The sequence below is a fragment of the Crocuta crocuta genome, unplaced genomic scaffold (genome assembly GCF_008692635.1).
Source record: "Crocuta crocuta isolate KB4526 unplaced genomic scaffold, BGI_CrCroc_1.0 scaffold102, whole genome shotgun sequence".
In the NCBI taxonomy this organism is placed as follows: Eukaryota; Metazoa; Chordata; class Mammalia; order Carnivora; family Hyaenidae; genus Crocuta; species Crocuta crocuta.
The window spans coordinates 7,507,221-7,514,527 of record NW_027530019.1 but is presented as its reverse complement, the minus strand read 5'-3'; positions in this window follow the sequence as shown (position 1 = coordinate 7,514,527).

Here is a 7,307-nt window from a genome sequence, read left to right as displayed (position 1 = left end):
CTTCTTTCCCCCCTACTTTTTTCCTTTTTAAATTTTCTTCCTTCTTTCCTCCTCTTCCTCCTCCTCCCTCTTCTCTATGTAATTTAACAAATACAGTAAAACTTTGATTTGGAAGAATAATTCATTCTGGAAACATGCTTATAATCCAAAGCACTTGTATATCAAAGCAAATTTCAAGAAACATTGGCTCAGTTGTGATCCTGTGACATTAGGCATCACGTACTACTCATATTACAAGCCATCACTCGTTTCTCAAGTTACAATTTATTAGAAGTGTTTGCTTGCCTTGTGGAACATTCACAGCACAAATTACAGTAATTTCAGTTGCTTTCAAAAATACACAAATCATAACTAAAATTTGGACATTTAAAAACAAAGTTGAGGAAACTTCAGATTGTGTAGAAAACAAGACAAAGGGTAAGATGTAGCCACTGATCTGCAGGTTATAGGATATGCTTCATATGGTTATGCTGAAGTTGTGCTATACATTTTAGCATGAGCTCCCTTTTGGCTACAGCAATAAATAAGAGGAAAGAAATAATTAGTAGATTCATTTTGAACACAAGGAAATAGCGCATCATTTCTTGGAATAGAGAATTTTTTCTGGTCATTTTCTTTATGGCTTTGTTTGATTATGGAATGTGACAAATTTTCTTCTTTGGATCATGTGACATGGCATAGGCTAATGCTTCCCAAATTTTAAGAGGTTTTCCATGTTGACCAAGGTGACTAGGTGTTTTCAGTTTTCAGGAAAATCTTCATCCCCATATGCATCCTAGCCTGACCCTGATTATAAGGCCCAAAAGGACAGACACTCTGATTGGTGGCAAACTCTTTAAGAGTTGGAGGCACTTACATTGTTCAGCTTTTTTTCTACGAGTAGGTTAATGCCATTTCATCTATTGAGCTTTTAGGATGCAATGGACTGAGAATCCATTAATTCCACATGTAAACCTGTGTTGATATACTTAAGCCATTTCCAGTCTTGAGATTCTTTACTAGAAAAGACTTCTCTCTATTGCAAACTTAGTTGGAAGAGTGAACATCAGCTTTCTTTACAGAGACTATCTAGGTTCTCAATCTCTAGTTGGAAATGAAGAGCATATTGTTTTAGATATTTAGAGGTAAAGTAATCAGTGCACAGGGTGAAAATGCAGTAAGAAATGAATCCCATCAATATTTTTTTACAAAAGAAACAAAACTTAGATTCTCACACAAGCTTTCTGTAAAGAGATTATACTTGAGTGCCAGGTAATACTGCCAGCACAGCACTTTTTGATGGTTTATGGGAATTCTCTACAATCTTAAATTCTTTCAACTTAAATTGCACTTCAAAGTTTCATTCATATCCAGTAAAAATGATATAGTTAAGTTTTCAACAGGGAATGAATTATTCATTAAAGCAGATAATGGTGTTAGGGCTCAACCAAGGAGCTATAACATTAGCATAAAGAATTCCCTATGCCACATTAATTGTTAAAATTGAAAATATACAATACAAAAGATATTGAGTCAGAGATCTTTTTTGTTAAATTATATAAACTCAAGTCCTTTATGGTAACCTTTATATCAGATTTTTAATCATGCTACCTGGGAGTTTATAAACCATTTGATTTTACTTATTAATGATATTAGAGCAAGAAATACACTTCTACGTGGGCTTAATGATAGGTTAGGGTGGTTTGGGTTTTTCTGGGAGGGGGTCTTGTGCAAATTCCAAAAATGGATTATTTGGATAAAAAATAACCTATGTGTATATGTATCATTTCATTCAATTTCTCCCTGAAACATGTTGATTTGTAAGTGGTGGCTTACAAACACTTTGACTGGATTTTATAAGAGAAACAACATCAAATGATATTTTGTTCAATAAAGATATCCTGATTAAAGCATTCAAAATAAATCACTGATTCAAAAATCATGATGTAATACCTAAAAAGTGCCAAATAAAACATGAGGCAGTATGAAAGACAGAGGTAAATTTGACATGATTTATGCCCTTAAGAAAACAGCTATTTATTTGAGGAGAAAGATAATAAAAGGGAGAGGCAAATTTCAGGAGAACTGGCTTCCAAACTTACTCATGTGGCTATTGGCAAGCCTCAGTGAAGAAAAGAGAAAGAGAGAGAGAGAGTGAATAGAGAGTGCTCCCAAGATAGAAGCCGCAGTTTTTTTGTTTTTGTTTTTTTTATAACTTGGTATTACAAGCAACATGGTATCTCTACTACAGTATTCTGATTGTGAGGTGAGTCAGTTAGGCCCATGACCATGGGGAAGGGATTACACAAAGACGTGACTACTTGGAGATAGGGATTGTTGGGGGACATTTTAAAGGCTGCTGATCTCAGGCCTGTGTATTGTATGAGCCCTTGCAAATGAAGAGTATGACAATGTTAACTCCCCAAATACCAACAGAAAATTAACTAAACAGGAAATAAATGTGGGTAATACAATAGGCATAAACCTTTAACTTGTGAAGTCTTTGGGAAAGTCCCACTCTGTCTAGAAAGTCCCTTCCTTTTTTGAGAGAGAGAAAAAAAGAGAAAGAGAACAGGGGTGGCGGGAGAGGGCAGAGGGGCACAGAGGAAGGGAGAATCTCAAAATGGCTCCATGCTCAGCAGGGGCACAACTGATTGAGCCACCCAGATGCCCCCTGACTAGCAAATTCAATTCAACCTAAGATAAGTTGTTTTTTAACTACTGAAGGAATGTAGTCTATCTTTGTGAACCAATATGATGCCACTTTATTTTAATTTAGTGAAGCAATGAATAAACAGAAAAGCCATAATTCTAAACTGTTGGATTATCAGTCTATGTCCTTCTGAAGACTCTCCTTCCACCTTGAGATTCTGGATTTGTTTTTATTGTGGAAAATTGCCTTTCCTTACAAGAAAGTTACTTGATAAAACCAAAAGAACAGCAAATTTGGATTTAGAAAACCTGACTGCTAAATCTGGCTCTGCCTCCTACCAGCTGTGTGACCTTGGATTACTCACCTGCTATTTTTATATCCAGTTTTCTCAAGTGTAAAATGAATGGAATAATGCAAGATGATTAAATGCTATGACAGTGGTACATGCCAAAAGCTAGGAGATTGCAGAGAGAGGAGGCAAGGATATTGACTACTAGTGAGGATTGTAGGGTAAGTGTGGGGTTCAAGAGTAGAAAAAGTTGATTCTAGGTGCTGTGGGAATACAGAACTAACTAGGTATAAGACAGCATGGATGATGCCCCTGCTAAGGTTGGGTCATGTGAGTTTGTTGTGGAGCCAAAGAGAACCACTTCCCATGGCTTTTGGCAACTTGTTTAATGAGCTAGAAGCAAGAGTACTGATTGTAAATGGTGAGGCGTGCCTAGCGTTGGGGTTGCCAGAATTATACAACTGGAGATGAAGGAAGCATAATAATCTGGGATATTAATGAATGGGAAAATGGCCAGTTGTTAAATTTGGTATAGATAGCATTCTAATGCTACTGTGAGACACTCGTCACAGAGGCCTCTTAGGTCCAAAAACATGGTCTGTGTGCCAAGACATCTACTCTCTGTTCCCAGTTATGGTTCTAACACATGGCAAATCACATCGATTATACTGATACAGAAAATCTTACGTGGCAGAAAACAGCACTTGGCTAGCTGCAGGTAAAATTGGTAACGCTATGTTTAAAGTATTATACATCCTCGGTGCCCTCCACTCTTTCATGGTAGGCCCCCATACCTTTGGCCCACAACTAAGGCTATCCCAAGTCTCAGGGTGACCCTTTTTATTTGTCTTGGAAAAACATGTCTGATTAAAAAAATAGAAAACAAAAATAAAGTAGGACCTTCAAGTTGTAAGTTCAATACCTTTCATGTGTATCACATCTAACTACAAATACAAAGCTTTATTGTAAGGATTTTCAAAACAGGCCCTCCCTAGGAATAGCAAATCTGGGACTCCAGACTGAGGCACGTAGGCTGTTTTGAGCAGAAGAAACTAATTTCTATTACAAACTAGCACGATCAAGGTCAGCTCAAGAATAGTTCTAAAGTTGAAGCCCTTACCTATTTTTAAGGTCTCCCTTTTCTTTTTCAATGGATGCAAGGCAGGACTAGAGCTATTTTATCCATTAGTCACAAAAGGCATAGTGCTTAGGAACTCAAAGCTTTTCAAAGGCCTGCGAGAATGTTTGAGGTTCTAGAAAAACATCTGACTCAGCACAAAAGAAAAATGAGAAACTCTAAAATTAAAATTAATTTTAATCCTATGTGTTCTAAATATAACATCATTGCAACCTCATTAATTATTAATATTAATGTTTACAAAAATCCACCTTTCAAAATACTTAGTCATTTAGGCTTTTTGTATAATTATTGTCAAAAATTACACAATTATTATCAAAAGTCATATTAAATTATAAATTGAATAAGTTATAACTAAATAAGCCTAAATATATTAATTTTTATTAACTCACTTATTTTTTCATTTCACATTCATTTATTCACTTCCCAAGCAAGCACTTAATTTATACTAGGTCAGCAGTGGTCAACGTAGAGCATTAGTATCCTTAGAAAATGTGAAGACTTTATAAGAAGAATATGCATATACATAGTTTTCAGTGAATTAGTTTTCAGATGTTCAACTTTCCTGTGTTCTCATTACAGTTTCTGAACTGTGTAAGAACAAGGGTGCTTCGCTGCTTCCATTTTCCTACTACCTCATTTACAATCAATCATCTTTATTCCCACTGCAATTAAAAGCATGGACCTAGGACACACGCACACACATGCATGCACGCACACGCACAAACATGTATGCACTCACACAGAGGGTGGTACAAATATTACTATCGATGCTGAAGAACTGAATGACTATATTGCTAATATTACACATCTTTAGAAAATACCAGTGCATTTTTGTTGATGTTGTTTTGCTTTCAACATATTTGAGGTAGGAACAATTTATATTTCATATAATTTTTAATACTTGATCATTGTGACTTTGGGAGTAGGAGAAATATAGCTCTGCTGAAGTTGAAAGATGTAAGTGGAATCACTATAAAAACACTCCTTCCATTTATACCTATTTATTTACACAAATGAGTTATATCAGTGCTTATACTGATAACAACTAGGTAGTGGAATAGAATTGGCCCAGAAACCTGTCTTCTTCTAGCATTAAGTGATAAATTGTAATAGAAAAGTTCTACCCATACCTATAACAGATTGGTATCTAACAGTTTTTTAAATTTATTTATTGAGAGCGAGAGAGAGAGAGAGAAAAGGGGGAGCAGCAGGAGAGGGACAGAGAGAATCTTGAGCAAGCTCTGCACTAACTGCAGGGCTCAAATCACGAACTGTGAGATCATGACCTAAGAGGAAATCAAGAGTCAGATGCTTAACCAAATGAGCCATCCAGGTGCCCAACAACAAATTTTTCTGGTTTAAATTACTTCTCAGAATTTAAAATACATTTTTAAATCAATTCTGTGGCTTTAGTAATAATCAGTCCAGAGCATATTTTTCAAAGCTCAAAAATCTCAGGATTTCAGGATTTTTAAAAAATTATTTTTTCTCTCTATAGGATTATATATTTTGTTTTCTTTTTGTTGTAGAGAATCTGAGAGTGTAATCAAAAATATTTTTATGAAAAATATATTAGCATGCAATTATGTGAGGGATGTGAATGGGAACAGAAGTTTATGGAAAAAGAGTACTGATTTTCCAATTTTAAAATTTCACCTCTCTAAAATTAAAAAAAATTATAAGAACCCACAAAGTTCTTTTAGAGGAAAATCCAGAAAATTGTTTACAGTTCTCTGCACTAGATACTGTGCTCAGAGCAAGTTTCCATGCTTTCCCAACCTACAAGAGCTCTTATAAATAATTTCTATGGCACATCCATACACTCAGAAGTTTCCCAAAGGAAGGAAGGCAACACAAATAAATTTGGAAGCTGATTATCAGATATACAATACAGTTGTTGAGAGAAACAGTCAAAATTAGTAACAGGAAATACTTCTTTATATAATTTGTGAATATGATTCACAAATTTTTCTTCCTGGTACATTAGTGGACCCTATTCTATTTTCAGGTTGTTCAAGTTATTAATCTTAAAGGATAAACTAGGAATTGTTGTTTTGTTATTCTAAAATGTATTCTTAATTAACATATACAGTATTATTCTTCTTTACTTTAGAACAATATTTCATTTATTGAATCAACTAACATTGATGAATCCATAATGTCCAATTATATCACAGAGCATTGGGAGTGGGAGGTGGCAATGGCTTAAGGGGTGAGGGGTTATGATGAACAATAAAATATGTCCCCTAACCTGGAAAACTGATGTTCCAGTTTTATTCTTTCATTTTCTACCAATAAAAATCAAAATGATACATCTCTGCTTAAACCCCCTGAATTCCTCTTAGTTCATCAGTGGAATGGAAGAAAACAGAAGCCATGATGAATATACAACATGATTCTATGTTTCTCTGCCTTTGTATAAATTGTGTCATTCAGTTCAATGCTGTTTCTTCCCTTACTTACCCAATAAATACTCACTGAAGCCATCCCTGGTATGTTAAGGAAAGTTTAGTGAATGTTTTTATATCTATTTTGCTTTAGAGTAATAAACTCTTAAACAAAGAATTGCTGGTTCTATGCAGCGACATCTATTAAAGTAAGGTAGGAGAAGCTGACTCATGATGCAGTTGCAAACAGGGCCTAATCTTATCTGATCAGTTCTGAAGCTGGGATGTCCTTCAGCCTTGTCCCAAATTAAGGCAAGGGGGAGAGCTATTTGTGTCCCAGCATCATACAGTCATTGGACCCAGGGCACAACTTTAAAGGATATACAACCTTGGGCAATGCGATTATTGCAGCTGAAGGCATTATCCAGTGAGGGATCCTCGTCTAAGCAGCTATCAATGGCAAAGAACCCCAGAGGCTTAAGTATGGTTGGATTGACTGGGAAGAAGAGCTGTTGATGATGCACCACAGTATATATTCTGGACGTTGCAGATAAGTTATAATTCATTCATTTAAGCAATACCTACTTTATGTAAGGCATGTTTTCTAGGTGTTTGGGAACACTGTTGATAAAAACAGCCAAATATACTTGCTCTATGAAGTTTATGTTCTAGTAAGGAAGACACATTACCCATGGTAAACATAATAAGATAGAGAAAACTTTACTGAATGTAAAAGGTGATATATACTATAGTAAGAAGAGAAGGTACAGCAGGAGTAATAGTTTTACACAGGTTGAATACATTTTATTATTATTTAATGCAACGTTCACACATGCCTCTAGAAATATAGTTTCTTGA